At 46.1% G+C, this 19,211-nt stretch overlaps 2 protein-coding genes across 2 annotated transcripts in view; one reads left to right on the top strand and one right to left on the bottom strand.

The window, feature by feature from the left end:
* Positions 1-623: 623 nt before the first annotated feature.
* The window catches only part of FBXO36 (F-box protein 36), a 155,901-nt gene continuing 137,313 nt past the window's right edge, over positions 624-19,211 (bottom strand). Inside the window, exon 6 of the transcript XR_010129714.1 lies at positions 624-2,645. The gene's annotated coding sequence lies outside the window, so the exon portion shown is untranslated. The remainder of the gene's footprint in view (positions 2,646-19,211) is intronic.
* SLC16A14 (solute carrier family 16 member 14) overlaps positions 16,875-19,211 on the top strand; it is a 34,281-nt gene continuing 31,944 nt past the window's right edge. Inside the window, exon 1 of the mRNA XM_004033313.5 lies at positions 16,875-17,457. The gene's annotated coding sequence lies outside the window, so the exon portion shown is untranslated. The remainder of the gene's footprint in view (positions 17,458-19,211) is intronic.

The following is a 19,211-nucleotide window of genomic DNA, read 5'->3' as shown; positions in this document are numbered from 1 at the left end:
CCTGGTTTAGTTAATCTCCAACATTTCTTTCAACCCTTGGATACTGGTAAATTAACTTTTAGAATGCCAGCACCCCCCAATGGTGGTCCCTTAACAATTTGAACACTAGCCTGGAATTAGTTTGCAATCCAGGCCCATGAGAATGGACACAGGTGGGCCCCCACTGGAGAGAGTCAGTGTGCAGAGGAAGAGAAAGAGTTGCTGGAAACTCTGGTCCTGCTTGACTAACAGGCTGTACATGTCTTAAAAACAGAGATGGTCTCTATATGCCCAGCTTCTATTGCAGCCGATCTCCCCACCGCCACCGCCCCCCACCCCCAGATGCAGTTCAGAAACAAGAAGAGTGCTATTTGCTTCCACCACCCTGTGTGTTGAAATGAATGACGCAGATGCATGTTCACAGCAAGAGCAGAGGAAAGGCCAATTTCATCATCCCAGTAGTAAGGCAAGTTGAAAGCCAAAACCTGCTAACCCCTAGAGCAGGAATCTTTACGCTGTGTAGATTTACCTGGGTCTGCACTCAACGAGGAGAGGCTGCACTCTAAGGGCCACTGAGATGGGGCCTGGGGACCCGCAGAGGAATAAACCAGCTCTCAAAGGGTTAATAACAAGGAGAAAAACTGAGCACATCAGCATGTTTTTTCCCTTTGGCTTTTTAAGAATTCTTTCCATCTACTAGCTTTATTTTATGCCATTCCAAACTGAGTCAGTGGCGTAGGAATCATCTAAGGATAACATGTGCATTTTAAGGAAAATAAAAAATTCGGGGCAGGAGAGAGCCTTCACTGCAAAGATATTATCCATGGTCAGAAACTTGAGATTTTTGTTCCCAAATTCCATGGATGTTAGGAGGCTCTTCCCAAGTTGTGCAGCCTCTTCCCTGCAACGTCACCCGGCAGACTCTGCCATGCAGCTGTCCAGCTCCCGTAGCCTCAGTCATCCACCAGACTCCAAGAAATCTGTCCAGTGGCCTCTCCATCATGGTATTCACCTTTTGTCTTCTCTGTCCCTGTTTCTCTGCGCCACACGAAATGAGAGACTGGGGACATGCAAGCATCTGGGCTTTTGTGGGGTGTACTGCGTCCATGTGGGGTACAGTACATCCCTCTGGGGATGCATAGCTCTCTCCTGCATTTCGTTAGGCCCGGCAAGTAGACCCTGGAAGGCTTACACATAGCAGACACTCAAAAACAATATATTTGCACCAAATGAATTTTTTTTTTTTTGAGATGGAGTCTCACTCTGTCGCCTAGGCTGAAGTGCATTGGCTCGATCTCAGCTCACTGCAACCTCCACCTCCCCGGTTCAAGTGATTCTCCTGCCTCAGCCTCCCGAGTAGCTGGGACCACAGGCACGCACCACCACGCCTGGCTAATTTTGGTATTTTTAGTAGAGGCAGGGTTTCGCCATGTTGGCCAAGCTGGTCTTGAACTCCTGACTTCAGGTGATCTGCCCACCTCAGCCTCCCAAAGTGCTAGGATTACAGGTGTAAGCCACCACACCCAGCCTTGCAGCAAATGATTTAACTCAGTACATTTAAATGTCTAATACACCGGGCATGGTGGCTCACACCTGCAATCTCAGCACTTTGGGAAGGCAAGGCAAGAGGATTGCTTGAACCTAGGAGTTTTAGACCAGCCTGAGCAACATAGTGAGACCTCATCTCTATATTTTCTTCAAAAAAAAAAAATGTTTGAAAAGATAATAAAATATAAATGTACAACATAGAATTATAGCTATTTTGTATAGCAATTTTAGGTATCCCAGGAGTGATATTCAAAATATTTCATATCTGGTAAGGCAAGATCACCCACCAATCCGAATGAACCCAGCCTTGGCAGGAGGCAGGTAAGGTGTAGCAAGGAACCAGGAAGCAGCTATTTACCTACTGACCAGTCATGATAGTAATGTGTCAACATTTTCATACCCTGTAAGGCTGTAATGGAAATACCAGCTAGGCATCAGTCCTGCTGTCCTCAAATAGACTAGAAGACAGTTTGGGACAGATCACAGGGGACTGAGAATATTGTCCTTAACTATTATTTTTCCCAATGTATGAAAAGCCCAGGGCTGGAGCCCAGGATGTGCAGAGGCCCGAGGCCTAACTGATGGGAGCTGAGGCTGGGGGAGGGGGGTGAAGTGGGGGTAAAGAGTGCTTCAAATGGGAGGGCTTGATTCAACAGTGTGGGCCAGAGGGGTGTGACATTATCTGACCCTTACTTCTGAAATGCCCATCTGTTCTAGCTGGGTGACCAACAGTAATGTTACCACTAAGACACTGGGGACTTGGGAGATGGGCAAATTGAATGGAGAATGAGGAATGTAATTTTCAGTCATCTAAGGTAAAGAGTGTGGGAGAGCCAGCTGGACAGGAGTAGGGGACCAACTGACCTCAGAGGCTTGATGGGCAAGAAACCACCTGGAGAGGAACTTCAGGAGAGAAAAGATGGGCCACTATTTTGGGAACTGACTGGGCTCCCGACACTTAACTTACTTTACACCGTTGCTGTGGACTGTCCTTGTGTACAGACAGTCCTGAGGTTCTGAACTTCAGTCCTTTATGTTAAGACTTCTCCTTTCTTCTCCTTTCCTGATCAGGAAATGGCTCCCTCCAAATCCCATCCTCTCACAAACCTTTGGGTTTCCTGTCAAATTTAAACAAAACATAGAGATTATCTACCAAGAATCTCAAATGCCCTGAGAGAAACTTCAAGAGAAGAACACACCCTTCTCATTGCCAAGACGGAGTTTCCAAGGAAAAGGGATCAGAGGAGCGGTGGTTCCGGACTGAACAAGTAAAAAGATGTTTTCCCACAGCAACTTGGTTTTGCTGTCGGCAACTAGGGAAAGTTTGATTTCCAGAGAAGGAAGTAGAGAACAAGATCAGCAAACCAGAGAACGCTCTCCAAGGCCCCTAGGAACACCATGGGATCCTCAGACACACCCAACAGCAGTGAGTGTGAGTGGCCCAATAAGTCCGCATGTATGACGGGATACCTACTCTATGCCCTGTGCTGCACAGACAATCACATGTGTATCCTTTCCCCCTAGAACTCAGAACCATGAATCATCCTAATACAAGGCGCATGGGCCGTGTGTGCATCAGGATTCCTGCACTTGCATAGGATGAACTGCAACTCACACTGGCTGAAGAGCACATATTGGTTCAAGTAACAGAAAAACACAGACAGAGATTCTGGAAAGCAAGGCTGGACCCAGCATCTTAAATGAGGCCATGATTTCTTCGTCTCTCCAATTTTTGGCTCTGTTCTGTTTTCACTGACTTTAATTTTAGATAGGGCTGTGCTTCCATAAGGTGATAAAAGTTGCCCCCAGCAGTTCGAGGCTTAGTTTCTACCAGATTGGCAAGCCCAGCAGACAATGCCTCTTTCCCAACAGTTACAGTCAAAGAGCTGATATTTGAGGTACAATTGGCTTGGTTTGGGTCATACGTCTATTCCCAAGCCAATTTCTATAGTCAGAAAAAAAGAATGCCCTGACAGGATAGGCCTGGGATCCTGTAAAAGCAGCTCAACCCAGCTGGGCACGGTGGCTCACGCCTGTATTCGCAGCACTTTGGGAGGCCAAGGCAGGTGGATCACCTGAGGTCTGTAGTTCGAGACAAGTGTGGTCAACATGGTGAAACCCCATCTCTAAAAATACAAAAATTAGCCAAATGTGGTGGCTCATGCCTGTAATCCCCACTACTTGGGAGGCTGAGACAGGAGAATTGCTTGAACCAGGGAGGCAGAGATTGCAATAAGCAAAGATCATTCCACTGCACTCCAGCCTGGGTGATAGAGCGGGACTCTGTCTCAATAAAAAAAAAAAAAAAAGCAGCTCAACCCTTACCAGAGATGGCTCACAATGGGGAAAACCAGGTTGCTGTTAGCAGAAAAAAAGAAGATATGCACTGGACAGACAGAAAAAAACAGCAGAAGTGCTCCACAGAGTACCAGACAAATCCCATGGGTTCATAAAAGAGGTCCTGTTCATTTTTACCTGAGCTGGGCACAGTGGCTCACGTCTGTAAACCCAACACTGGGAGGACAAGACAGGTGGATCGCACGAGGACAGGAGTTCAAGATCAGCTTGGCCAACATCGCGAAAAGCCATCTCTACTAAAAATACAGAAAAATTAGCTGGGCATGGTGGCAGACACCTGTAATCCCAGCTACTCAGGAGGCTGAGGCAGGAGAATCACTTGAACCTGGGAGATAGAGGGTGCAGTGAGCCAAGATCACACCACTGCATTCCAGCCTGGACAACAGAGCAAGACTCTGTCTCAAAAAAAAAAAATTGATCTGAGAGATGTGGCCATGAAGCAGCTAGCTTGAGTTGAGTCATGACTAAAAAAAAAAAAGAAAGAAAGAAAAAAGAAAAGGATTATGATAAATAAAAAAGTATAGTATAAGGAGATCCCAAGCCAAGGAAAAAGCACATAGAAACACAAAGCATAAATGTCCTCTGGAAATTGAGGGCAATCCACTCAGCCTGGAACAGTGACAATACAGGTGTAGCAGAGGACACTTGAAACGTGAGCTGGGTCAGGTCAAGGAAGCCTTTAAGCACCTGGTTAGGGAGACAGGGACACCTGTTCCTCAAACCAACTGTAGCCTGCAGGAACCAGGGACATGTCTCTTGAGATTTTTCCCCCACTTAAAATGTGTACTCAACTAAAGGCAGCATGCATCATGGTTGACGCAGGGACTGTAGAGCTGGACTGCCTGATTCAAATCCAGCTCAGCCACTTACTAGCTTCATGAACTGGGGCAAATTCCTTAACCCGTCTGTGCCCCTGTTTCCTCACCTGTAAATGAGAAAATAATAGCCTCTCCTTCATGGAGGTATTGTGACAATTGAATAAAATAATTCATAAAGATGTGAGAATCAAGCCAGGCTCGTTGTAAGCATGGTCAGTTACTCTTCTTAGTGAGCACACACCAATGGTGGGCCAGTGGAGAGGCACCTCCAGCCTCTATGTAACCTACTTCGCTCAGGATGGGATCCGTCAGTGCCCACACTCTAAGCATGGGCCATCCCTCCAATTCCATCGCCGTAACCAACTTTTAAAAACCCAATTAGCTTAGCAGGCATAGATTTAGACCTCCATCCTATAGCTAATTAGAAGCTCTGTGTTCTTGGGCAGGGAAAGGTATACCAATGCTTATATTTTACTGGTTTTTATTGGGTGGAAAGCCTACTTTGTCACTGGGTACCCCCAAACATCATTATTTTCAATTCAGCCTTTTTGAACTCAATTCAGTTTCTCCAGGGAAGAATCTTCTAGTCTCCTTTTTGGGAAAATAAGCCAGGCTGCCCTCCTGGGAACAGGAGGGGTGAAAGTTTAGTGGGGGTGTCCCACCACTTAGTATGCAGATGTCACCCAACCCCACAGATCTCTGGATTCTCAGCTCCACCTTCTGCCCTGCCTGATACCTGAATCTGGACCCTCTCTGGTTCAATTTCTCCAGAAAATAACCACCCTGTGAGGCTAGGGGATGAGGATTTCTCGGCTAATTCTTCTGATGCAATTGGTCTGGAGTTGGGCCTGACCGTCTGGATTTTTTTCAAAAGCTCCCAGGTGTTCTAATGTGTAGCCAAGGCAGGGAACAATTGCGTTAAAGCAATGCTTGCCACATATCAGTTATTTGCCTACCGTCTTGCTGAACAATTACTTACTTATCACTTTCTTTAAATGAAATCAGGTTTAACTTAAATTTTGTTTTGATAAGAAGTGTCATATCATTTATGTAAATGAAAGCAAGTCTACCACTTGTAAATACGTAAAAGAGCAAAGAAACCTCCTCCTCACTCCCCTCACCCTACTTTGTTTTATTTTATAACACTTAGCACCTGAAATATTGCCTGTTTCACTCTCCCTTAGAAGGCATACTCCATGAGAACAGGAACTCCTGTCAGCTTATCCAATATAGTATTCTCCATCACCCAGGACTCACCTGGCCCTCAATAACTATTGTTAAATAAATTAATAAGAGAAACCACAAATAAGTACCTAAAAACAATATATGGTTATCAAATTCCAACTAGGTAGGGCTACTTGTTGATGATTCCGAATCTGAAGACTGCTCTCTCCCTTAGTAAATTAGAGGTGTTAAACACTCCACCAGGACTTTCTCCTTGAGTATTCAATGAACTGAAAAAGAATTGCACATGCACGTGTTTATTACTGATGTGTCAGCACCTAGATACCTGGTGTCTGGCACCTTGTAGGAGCTCAATACTCTTTTAAAATGCCTGAAGGAGACCTAGTGTTAGTTACTGCTAGTCAGTGTGGGCCTAAAATCACCAGTGCTACCAGTTCACCCTCCAGAAGATACTGCCTCAAATCATTCTGACAGTCCTGATACCCAGGAAGCACACCCTCCTATTTTTGCAGCCAGTATAACCTCTATGAACAATGTCCTTCTCCGTCCTCTCACCTCTATACCTATTGAGGAGGATCAAACCATTTTTTTTGTTTGTTTGTTTGTTTTTGAGACGGAGTCTCGCTTTGTCGCCCAGGCTGGAGTGCAGTGGCCCGATCTTGGCTCACTGCACGCTCCGCCTCCTGAGTTCATGCCATTCTCCTGCCTCAGCCTCCGGAGTAGCTGGGACTACAGGCACCCGCCACCACGCCTGGCTAATTTTTTTTTTTTTTTTTTTGTATTTTTAGTAGAGACAGGGTTTCACCGTGTTAGCCAGGATGGTCTCGATCTCCTGACCTCGTGATCCACCTGCCTCGGCCTCCCAAAGTGCTGGGATTACAGGCGTGAGCCACCACGACTGGCCAGATCAAACCATTTTTTTCATCCTTCCCATTGGCAGACCTCTTTCCACGGAGGTTTAAAACCCCATGAACCGCATTTGATTATGATTTTTGTTTTACCGCAAGTATCCTGAAGGCCCCACTGTGGCTCAAGTGTGTGGGACTCCAGGCTAGTTACACATCCATATCAATGCTGGCCTTCCTTACAATGAATCCAGATGACTATGTTTTATTAGGAGCTGTCCAGTCACCAACAAACACAATAATTTGGTCCTCTCATCCCAAGGTAAAAGTCACTGAGGACTGGGTTCAAGATTTAGCCATCCATGCATGACAAGGGTTTTGAGAAAACCAGCCCTAACTAACTAACCCGAAGTTCTCTTGCCCTTGTCTGGCTATCCTGGTCCCTAGGGAGTTAGTCACAAAATAAACTGGGAAGCAGCACACGGTTTAGGTAGGCATTTTTATGTGACACCACCCCTCCCCCATGTGTCACCTGATTATCCAATCCCACGCGGGACAGGAGACCATAGAGAACTATTTAAAAGCCTTCTTTGGGAGATCCACTTCTCTGCAAATGCCCCACTCCTCTCTGCTGAGCAGCCGTCTCCATGCTCAGCAGCAGGTTTCCCTGCTGAGGCAGAGGAGCCTGATCCACCCAGTCCTGCCCCGGGAGCCACAGGTGGGCTCAGCTTCCACCAATAAACTAAGACCCATAAAAGGGGAATGGAGAAAGGTAGGGAGGGCAGAAGGAACCAAGAGGAACAGAGAGGTGTTAAGTGTGAGAAAAGGAAAGTCCTTGTAGCTTTTCTATATTTTCTTTTATGTTTTCTTTCTTTTTTTTTTTTTTTTACTTTTTCAATTAAAAAACATTGTGCATACTTGGTGGATGTGTATATTTATCGGGTACATATTTTCCGGGACTGCATAAGATCAGAAACCAAACGCTGGGAAACAGGAAAAGAAAAAGCAGTTAGATTAGCCAGTTTCCTGCAGCATTGTTAATAAAGGTCACAACAGCACTGTTGGATACTAAATGGAATTTGGCACTGCAAAAATTCAGCTAGAAAATAATAGCTAACACCCATGGGTGCTATGTGCCAAGGATCATTCTAAGAACTTTTCATACTTTTAAAAAATTGTTTTTTACTCCTAAATACTTCAGCGAGCATTTCTTTTTTTAAAAAAAGACATTCTCTTACATAACCACAGTACTGTAATTGTTAAAATTTTAAAAAACTAATAGGCTTATAGTGTTATTACCTAATCTCAAGACCTTAATCAGATTTAGCCGATCGTCCCACCACAACTGGTAAAAGCAACCCTGGATCACGTGTTGCCCTTATTTGTCATTTCTCTCATGTCTCCTTGAAGCTGGGCTCTTCATGAATCTTTGCTTACCCTTGGTGATGCCAACCTTCTTGGGAAGGATAGGCTAGTTATTTTGTAGAATGTCCCTTAATTCAGCTTTGTCTGATGTTTCCCCATGATTAGACGTATGTATTTTTTGTCAACGATCTCACAGAAGGGCTGCTGTGTTCCTCTCAGTATATCTCATCAGGAGGTACAGGTCAATGGACTTCATATACTCTTTTTTTTGAGACAGGGTCTCATTCTGTTGTCCAGGCTGGAGTGCAGTGGCTCACTGCAGCCTCAACCTCCTGGAATCCGGTGATCCTCCTGCCTCGGCCTCCCTTGTAGCTAGAACCACAGACACATGCCACCATGCCCAGCTAATTTTTTCATTTTTTTGTAGAGACAGGGATCTCACTTTGTTGCCCAGGCTGGTCTCAAACTCCTGGACTAAAGCAGTCCTCCTGCCTCAGCCTCCCAAAGTGCTGGGATTCCAAATGTGAGCCACTGTACCCAGCCTTCACATACTTTAAATCATTTACTCCTCACAGCAACTTAAGAGGTAGCTATTATTATTAAAATACATTTATACTTTTATAAAATAAAATATAAATAAAATGTATATTTATTATTTATAAAATAATAAAATATTGTTAAAATATTTATATATTTTATTATTGTATTATTTTTATTAATCTGCTACAGTCTGAAAGTTTGTATCACCCCCAAATTCATACATTGAAACCTAACCCCCAAGGTGATGGTATTAGGGAGGTAGGACCTTTGGGATGTAATTAGGTCATGAGGGCATAGCTCTTATGAATGAGATCAGTGTCCTCATAAAAGAGACCCCAGAAAGTGCCCTGCCCCTTCTATCATGTGAGGACACAGTGAGATTTTGTCTATGAACCGGGAAATGGGCCCTCACCAGACACTAAAATCTGCAGCACCCTGATCATGGACTTCCCAGCCTCCAGAACTGCGAGAAATAAATGTCTGTTGTGCATAAGCCACCCAGTTTATGGTATGTTGTTATAGCAGCCCAAATGGGCTGAGACATTTTCGTCTTACGGAAGATGACACCGAGATGTAGAGATGCTCAGCAACCTCATTAACAGATAAAGAGGTGAGTGGTGAAAGCTGGGATTGCAGTTCAGCAGTGAGGCTCCAGGCTTTATACTCTTAATGACTAATATATGCTGCCTCTCAAGAGGGCTCTCGTGTCAGGCAATTCTCTCTCTGAGGTGGAATAGGCTTGGATGACGCTCTTATCACTACTTTAGAATAAGTCCCCTAATGATGTGCCAGGCACAGTGCTGTCCGTGTGTTGTCTTATTTAATCCTCACAACAACCCTTTGATGTAGGTGCTGGTATTACACCCACTCCAGCGCTGATGCCAGGCCAAGTACACACAGATGGAGGAGCTGGGCTTTCAGTCTGGCTGACCTTGGAAACAGCTCAACTCTGTGCATTCTTGGCTTTCACCATAAATGCTCTGCTACTTCGCAACAAGGAAGAGGAGAGCTCTTTATTTTCATAATCACTGAATACACAGTCCTAAAAGTTCTCTAATGCTGGTATTTGGTCTTGGCAATACATTGATATCTCCTGATCCTTTCTTGCAGAGGAGACAAAGTAGGCCCAGCTGGGGACTGGCCTGGTGAACCAGGGTTACAGAATCTGCCTGGGCTGTAAGGCCCACTGGTGTTCAGGCAGATGTCTTTTCAGGTATTTAGGTCTTTATTTTCATTCAGTAATGCTTTGTAATTTTCAGAGTACAAGCTTGGCACTTCCTTTAAGCATATTCCCAATTTTTAAAATTCTTTTGGATGTTATTGTAAATGGAGTTGTTAGTGTATAGAAATATCATTAATTTGCATACACTGATCTTGTATGCTGCAACTTTGCTGAATGCACTTCTTAAGTCCTATTTTTGTTAGTGGATTCCTTATGTTTTCTGTATATAAATCATATATCTGAAAATAGAGGTAATTTTATTTTCTTCTTTCTATTCTGGATGCCCTATATTTCTTTTTTTAATTTTTAATCTTTTATTTATTTATTGCCTAATTCCCCTGGTTAGAATCTCTAGTACTATATTGAATAGGAGTAGCAAAAGTGGATATCCTTATCTTGTTCCTGATCTTTAGGGGAAAGCATTCAATCTTTCACCATCAAGTATGATGTTAGCTGTGAGTTTTTGTAGATGCCTTTTATCAGGTTGAGGAAGTACCCTTCAATTGCTAGTCTGTTGTGTGTTTTTTTAAATCATGAAAGGGTGTTGTATTTTGTCACTTATTCTGTATATATTAAGATGATCATGTTATTTTGATTTTTTCCTTTTTTAAAATTTTTATTTATTTATTTGTTTGTTTGTTTATTTTTGAGAAAGAGTCTCACTCTATCGCCCAGGCTGGAGTGCAGTGGTGTGATCTCAGTTCACTGCAACCTCCGCTTCCTGGGTTGAAGCGATTCTCCTGCCTCAGCCTCTTGAGTAGCTGGGACTACAGGCACGTGCAACCACACCCGCCCAGATACTTTTTGTATTTTTAGTAGAGAAAAGGTTTCACCATGTTGGCCAGGCTGGCCTTGAACCCCTGACCTCAAGTGATCCACCTGCCTTGGCCTCCCAAAGTGCTGGGATTATAGGCGTGAGCCACCGCACCGGGCTGTTTTTCGTTTTGTTGTTTTGTTGTTGTTGTTGTTGTTGTTTTAGATCTTGCTGTTTTGCACAGGCTAGAGTGCAGTGGTGGGATCAAAGCTCACTGTAGCCCCAAGCAGTCCTCCCACCCCATCCTCCTGAGTCACTAGGACTATAGGCCCACACCTCATCCTTTATTCTATTGATACTATCTATTACATTAACTGATTTTCAAATACATACCAACCTTGCATTCCTGGGATAAGTCCCACTTGGTCATAGTGAGCTCATTATTTTTATTTATTTATTTATTTATTTTAAAGACAAGTTCTTGCTTGGTTACCAAGGCTGGAGTGCAGTGGCACCATCATAGTTCACTGTAACCTCAAACTCCTCCGCTTAAGCAATCCTCCCACCTCAGCCTCCTGAGTAGCTGGGACTACAGGTGCATGCCACCACACCCAGCTATTATTTTCAATTTTTATTTTGTAGAGATGGGGCCTCACTATTGAGGTTGCCCAGGCTGATCTTGAACTCCTGGCCTCAAGCAGTCACCCTGCCTTAGCCTCCCACAGTGCTGGGATTACAGGGGTGAGCCACTATGCCTGGCTAAGTTAATTGTTTTTAATAATTAAATAAGTGTCCACGAAGCCAGCACAATAAGGCACATCTAATCATACCCATCCCTTCTCCCTGTCATCCCTGACCTAAGTCCCATGTTCATCTTTCCTTGCTTCTCTTTTTGGATAGTTGCACTGCACCTAGATGCATTCCAAAAATATTTGGTTTAAGTTTCATAATTTTGCATAAAGAGTATTATGCTTTTTTCTGCTTAATATGTAATTTCTAAGATTCAAACATACGGTGTATTAATGGAGTTGATCCTTTTGATTGCTGTATAATATTCCATTGTGTGACTACTATGTATGCCACATTAAAATAGTAATTATGTAAGCCATAACTATGTATCCCATGTAACTATTAAAAGTAATAACTATTAAAAGAGTAACTATGTATGCCATATTAAAATAGTAACAGGTCCAAATCTGAACTCCTAATATCTCCCCCAAACAAGCTCCTCCTGCAGTCTTCCCATCTTTGTTAATGTCAGCTCCATTCTTCCAATCACTTAGCCAAAACCTTGGAGTCATCCTTGACTCCTCTTTCTCTCACACATTCAATCTGAAAGCAAATCCTACAACTCTGCCTCCAAAGTATATTCAGATCCAATTTTGTTTTACAACCTTCATTGCCACTTCTATGGTCCCAGTAGCCATTGTCTCTCCCTTGGATTATTGCAGTCATCTCCTAACTGATTTTTCTGCTTCTGTTCTGTTCTGTTGCCCTGCATCCTCTTTCCAATGTAGTAGCCAGACATATCTTGGTAAGTGTCATGTCACCCCTCTGCTCAACTCTTTTTTTTTTTTTTTTTTTTTGGAGACAGAGTCTCTCTCTGTTGCCAAGGCTGGAGTGCAGTGGTGCCACCTCAGGACACTACAACCTCCACTTCCTGTGTTCAAGTGATTCTCATGCCTCAGCCTCCCAAGTAGCTGGGATTACAGGCGTGCACGGCCACTCCCAGCTAACTTTCATATTTTTAGTAGAGACGGGGTTTCATCATGTGGGCCAGGCTGGTCTCAAACTCCTGGCTTCAAGTGATCCACCTACCTCAGCCTCCCAAAGTGCTGGGATTACAAGCGTGAGGCACCATGCCCAGCCGCCTCTGCTCAACTCTCCAGTGGCTTCCTGTCTCTGAATAAAAGCCAATTTTTTTCCTATGATTTTCAAGGCTTTAGGGTGACCTACAGACACTTCCCTCTGCCTTGTGGCCTTTGCACCTGCTACTCTTCCTGCTAGGATGACATTCCTCCTGTCATTCTCATGGCTCATTCCTGCACTTCTTATTGATGCTTTCTCTCTCCCTTCTAAAGTTTCCCATCACAATAACCCTTCAATTTCCCTGTCCTTGCCTAATTTTTTTTCTTAGTGCCTATTACTAATTGTATATATATGTATGTATATATATATACATATATAGAGAGAGAAATAAATACACATACACATATATGCATTACATATATATAACTTGTTTGTCTTGCTCACTGGAACATATACTTGGTGCAGAAAAGCATTTGTGTTGGTTTTGTTCATTGCTGTATCCCCAGCACTTCATAAAATCACATCATACACGTTCAGCAAATATTTGTTGAATGAAAAAATAAATGAATAGCTGAAAAGTAACTACTAGCACATATGGTTCATGGATAAAGCATAAAAATGAGGCCTTGCTGAAATCCAAAATTTATGAAGCACCCAGAAGCCACGACCAATGTCATCTCAGTGTGGTGGTTCTCATGAGACTCCAGGCTGCTGAAGGCTGCTATCAGCCCTGCAACCTCCTTCTGTCCCCACAAGCCATGCTGAAGTCCAAAATCCCTGGAGGCTGGTTTGGCAGCAGGCAAAGACTGAAGATACCTGCCAAGACCAGATGTAACCAAGGTCCCCACTTGGTAAAAGCATCTGCACTTAAGGAAAGATAAATCCAGTCACAGGGAGAATGCTGGGGGGGCACAGACTGACCCACCAAGCCAAGAGGTGGCACGGATTTGGGCACAGCACTGGATTTCTGGCCCTGTGTAAGAGAAAGCATTTCCTTCCTCCTTCATAAAACTTTGCCTGGCTGTGCAGCGTGTGGCTTGCCCTGTGATTTCTGAGCACACTTGCATTTCAGGCACTTGTGTTCTGGATTCTAGTCTTTGATCTCCCACATTAAACTCAGAGGAGTGGAGAACAGGGCCATACTGAGAGACAGAGGATATTCTTGGTGACCATGTGGGTTGTGGGTCATCTTTACATCTGGGCTGGCTACAACAATGAGGCAGTCACGGTGACACTTTAAGGCATTTCTCTAACCCCTTCAATGTTCTGTGCTAGCAACTTCCTCAAAAGCTAATTCTATCCCACTCTGTGCCTATTCTACACCATTAAACCACCAAAATTAAGGCAAAGATTGTCCAAATTCTCAGTTTCACTCCAACTCCAAGGTGGGATTATGAAATCAATTGAGTACATGATTAGAACTAAGAGAGGAGGCTTTTACAGGCAGCATGTGAATTAGTTTACATTCTTAAGATGCAAGGTTGTTAGCTAATGCAATTCAATTAAAGGTAAGATTGCTATTGAGAGAAAATATATAATTTGCCTAAAAATCAAGGGAGAATGTCAGGTTTCTCTACTTCAGATACATGAAAAGAGTTTAGCGCTTATATGTTACATTCTAATTGAAGATGGATTTTTTTTTTTTTTTTTTTTTTTTGAGACAGAGTCTCGCTGTGTCACCCAGGCTGGAGTGCAATGGCGCTGTCTTGTCTCACTGCAACCTCCGTCTCCTGGGTTCAAGCAATTCTCCTGCCTCAGCCTCCTGAGTAGCTGGGATTACAGGCACCCACCACTATGCCCTGCTAATTTTTGTATTTTTAGTAGAGATGGGTTTTCACTGTGTTGGCCAGGCTGGTCTCAAGCTCCCGACCTCAGGCAATCCGCCCACCTCGGACTCCCAAAGTGCTGGGATTACAGGCATGAGCCACTGCGCCTGGCCTGATAGTGGATTTCTATTTATTTAACCCAGACATACCAACTTATGGGTCACAGTCCTCTTTGCTTTGGGCCTGTCCTCAATCCACCTGTGTCACTGAGAGACCAACAGACAGGTAAGAGCAGTGAAACTTATGAAGACAAAATAATTGATCAGAAAAGACTTCATGGTCCAGAGTAGAAGCTTCTCAGAGAACCAATTAAAGACTGCCTGGGTGTGTGGAGGTGGGACAAGGATTACAAAGCAGCACAAGGAAAATTCTGGAGTCATTTGATTGAGGTGGTAGTTCCACAGACGTGCTGTAACTCATCAAATTGTACACTAAATATGCATAGTTCATACGAGATCCATCCTACCTCCATATGCTGAAACTCATCAAATTGGACACTAAATATGCACAGTTCATATGAGATCTATCATACCTCCATAAGTGGGCAAGTTTTCAGAGAAAAAAAAACAGACTTAAAAATCTTACAGACTTCTTTTCCAACAAAATGGATCATCGGGAATTGAAGTGCTTGTCAGGAACCCTAATCTTGCTGTCAAAAGCCTGCTTGAAATGAGTGGACATGAGAGGCACCGCCCAAGGGAACACTAACCATCCAGTTGCCCGTGTTCTTATCAGCAAAAGTAAGATATGTAAACCACTGAAGCCTAGCACCTCATCAAAATGCCCTCACTTGGCCGCCACTTCTCACAATTTTCTCAAACTTTTTTTTTCTTTTTCTTTTTGAGACAGAGTCTCACTCTGTTGCCCAGGCTGGAATGCAGAGGCACGATCTCAGCTCAAGGTTCAAGCGATTCTTGCCTCCCAGATTCAAGCAATATCGTGCCTCAGCCTCCCAAGCAGCTGGAATTACAGGCAGGCGCCACCACACCCAGCTAATTTTTGTGTTTTTAGTAGAGACAGGGTTTCACCATGTTGGCCAAGCTGGTCTTGAACTCCTAGCCTCAAGTGGTCCACCCGCCTTGGCCTTCCAAAGTGCCGGGATTACAGGCGTGAGCCACTGTGCCTAGCCTCAATTATTTTTAAATCAAGAGTTGATATAAGATTAGCTGGGCATGGTGGCACTCTCCTATAACCCCAGCTACTTGGGATGCTGAGGCAGGACAATTGCTTGAACCTGGGAAGCAGATGTTGTAGTGAGCCAAGATTGCCACTGCACTCTAGCCTGGGTGACAGAGTGAGATTCCATCTCAAAAAAAAAAAAAAAAAAAAAAGAGAGAGACAGAATTGATATAAGAAATAGCAATATAGGCCAGGTGCAGTGGCTCATGCCTGTAATCCCAGCACTTTGGGAGGGTGAGGCAGCCAGATCACTTGAGTCCAAAAGGTCAAGACCAGTCTGGGCAATATAATGAGACTCCGTCTCTATAAAAAGTCAAAAAAATTAGCCAGGCATGGTGGCGTGTGCCTGTAGTCCCAGCTACTCAGGAGGCTGAGGTGGGAGGATCACCTGAGCCCAGGAGGTTGAGGCTGCAATGAGCTGTGATCATGCTACTGCACTCCAGCTTGGGTGACCCAGTAAGGCAATGTGAAATACATGTGAATTTTTTTTTCAAAGAAACGAAAAAGAAGGAAGAAAAGAAAAAGGAAAGGAAGAAAGAAGGAAATCTGTGGTAGGCAGAATAATGGTCTCCCAAAGATGTCCACATCCTAATCCCTGGAACATGTGAATTTGTTACCTTACATGGCAAGAGGGGAATTAAGGTTGCAGATGGAATTAAGGTTGCTAATCAGCTGACCTTAAAATAGAGCGATTATCTGGATTATCTCATTAGACTCAATGTAATCCCCAGGGTCCTTAAAAGTGGAAAGGGGTGGGGGCAGAAAAGAGGAGACAAGGCAATGTGAGTATGGAAAGAAGACAAAATGACGCAGCAGTGCTGGCTTTGAAGATGGAGGAAGAGCCACCAGCCAAGGAATGTGGGCGGCCTGCAGAAGCTGGTGGCTCTCCCCTACAGCCACGAGAAGGAACACAGCCTTCAAGGTGGCCAACACCATGATCTCAGCCCAGTATGACCCATTTCAAACTTCCGACCTCCAGAACTGTAAAATAGTGAATTTGTGTGGTTTTCCTCTACTATTACTGTGGCAGTTTATCACAACAGCAGCAGAGAATTACTGCAAAACCTTCAGGTGGGAAAAAACAGCACAGGCTTCATCGACTCACACATTCACTTCAATAATACAGAAAACTGTCCAAGGCAAAGCACTGTGTTGTGTGCCCTGCTGGGAATGAGGTAGGGAGGTATTGAGATGAAAGTTGTGCCTGGTGCCCACGAAGGTAGGTAATGGACGTGAAGAAAGAACAGGGAGAGGTGAGACCCAGGGTGGAACCAAGAATGAGGGACTGGCCGGTCACGGTGGCTCAGCTTGTGATCCCAGCACTTTGGAGGCCAAGGCCAGAGGATCCCTTGATTCCAAGTGTTCGAGACCAGCCTGGCAATATAGTGAAACCCGTGTCTCTAAAAGAGAGAGAATAAGGGACTTTGAGTCCTCTTTGGCCAAAAATATTGCAGTGAGGGTCTGTTTCATCCCTTCTCTCCCATCTCAAAGAAATGGAGGCTACTGCTAGTCTCACTTGCATCCTGGATTAGATTTCAGGACCTTTCCGCCAGTGATAAATGTGCAGCGCCTTAGCGGAACCTCAGCCAAAGCTATAAACTTCAACCGGCCACAAGAGTGTGCATGTGAGGTGACTGCATTTTTTTTCCCTGCCAAACCAGAATTAGCCGGTATAGGAATGAACGAGCATGAAGATTTGAAATTGCTCCGATTGGAAGGAAGCCCAGGTTAGGTTTGGGCACCTCCAAACGCACCCTTTTTAAAGCCACCTGGACTGAGGCGTCGAGCTTTCAGCTCCACCAAACGCTCACCTGGCCTGGCAGCGAGCGGCGGAAGAGCCCGGGAGCCCCTCACAGAGCGCACCGAGCCGGGCGGAGAGCTGAGCCGCAGGCACCCGCATCTCCAGGATGATAGGCGACATTGCAACAAATCTCTACACCCAGCAGCTCAGGGGGCTCCAAGCAGAGCAGCAAGTTCGAGGATCCGGGCGTGGAGCCGAGTGAGGCCGCAGCCCAGCGGGCCTCGGGCGGTGAGTATCCGAGGCCGCGCGCGCCGCGGGCCTGGGGAATGGAGCGGCGCCGGGGGCATCGGAGCCTAGGCTTCAGATGGCCGCTGCACCCCAGGGACCCCCGGGAAGGGGCAGCCCCAGCCCAAGGCAGGCTCGGGAAAGGCTGCCCGGGCGGTGGAGGGCGAGACTGTGCCAGGGCAGGTGGTAGTGCCAAGGCCGCCGCGGGGGCTTGGGAGCTGCGGGCGGGCAGGGTAACCGGCGGTTCAGGGCAGACCGCCAGGCGGAGCTTGGGGACGCGCGCCTTGCTGCTCAAGCTGGCCGGGGTCCCGCGAGCGTCATCCGGGGCACCCCCGTCCGGCTGCAGAAGCGCGCTCTGCCCGGAGCCCAGCCTCGCTGCCCGGCTGCTCTCTAGGCCCGTTTGGGACTCGAACTGGACAGTGATGAGGCGCAGAGCGGGGGACCCAGGGCTGCGCCTAGGGACTTCCCGGGGTGCGGATGCCTCTCTGCACAGGCTGTGGTGCTGCAGCCGGCCCAGCTTCCCCGGGGGGCTGCTGGCTTCCGAACGCGCCGAGGGTTGCGGGGTGCCCGAAGTGGGGATGTGGTCTCGGGGTGCCAAGGGAGCGGGAGCACCGAGCGCGGGTGGGGGCGGGTGCTCGAAGGGTGGGGCGCGAGGCCGGACCCCGCGGGCACGATCCCGCACCCAGGGCGCGCAGAGGCTGGGCCCCCTTAGCGCTTCCGATTGAGGCTCCTCAAGAGAGGCTGAAATGGGGTGAGAGACCGGGGACGGCCATTTCGGGGCTAAACGCTGCCAAGGCCATGACGATGTTTTAGGAGCTGAACTCTGCTTTCCAATTAAGCCATTTTCTTTCTGAGGAAAAGTTGATTCGGGCTCATGAACAAGGATGACTGAGGGCCATTATTGGGGCTTAGAGAGATTCTCCTTTGCCTTGTCTGGCTTCTTTGTTTGCATGTGCGTGCGTGTGCGGCTGTGTGTGTGTGTGTGTGTGTGTGTGTGTGAGAGAGAGAGAGAGAGAGAGAAGAGAGGGGAGAGAGGGAGTGTTGGGGGTGGGAGGAGGTAAAACAGGCTTGGGATCCTGCAGGCCTGGGTTCCGATTTGGTTTCCACAGCCTGCTAGTTTAACCTCTCTAAGCTTCATTGCTCCCATTTGATGGCTCAGATTCTTCCTCTGTAAAATGGGGACATTCATGCCAATTGGACTGGAGGAGAAGCCACCAAGCACAGTCCCTGACCCAGAGCGAAGCATGTATGTGTTGAGTCCTCCTAATTCGGTGTGAATTTTTCGGTTCTGTTTTTCTCCTGTGCTGTCTGCACCAGCTCAGCTCAGCTCCCCAGCCTTCTCCGCGGCAGCCTCTTCAGCCTGCTGGCCGCAAGTGCGCCCTCTAAAGGCCCCAAATGCCCTGTACACACCAGGCGAAGAGCGCGGAAGCGCCTGCAGAGCAGAATTAAAGGTGAACCCCGCACTCACCTGCATGGGATGCAGAGCCGCTACCACCACGCTCTGCGTAGCTTTGGGGAAGACTGTAATTTTAATTTTAGCTTCGTGCTTCCCGCTTTCCTTATGTGTAATGAGCTCACCACATGCAATGTAATAACAATAGCCAAATTAAAAATGAATGACTTGGCCCAGCGCCGTGGCTCATGCCTGTAATCCCAGCATTCTGGGAGGCCGAGGCGGGTGAATCATCTGAGGTCAGAAGTTCGAGACCAGCCTGGCTAACATGGCGAAACCCCTTCCCTACTAAAGATACTAAAGA

Source organism: Gorilla gorilla, chromosome 11 (genome assembly GCF_029281585.2).
Source record: "Gorilla gorilla gorilla isolate KB3781 chromosome 11, NHGRI_mGorGor1-v2.1_pri, whole genome shotgun sequence".
Taxonomy (NCBI): Eukaryota; Metazoa; Chordata; class Mammalia; order Primates; family Hominidae; genus Gorilla; species Gorilla gorilla.
Note: the sequence above shows the minus strand (reverse complement) of the source record. Positions and strands in the feature narration are given on the sequence as shown.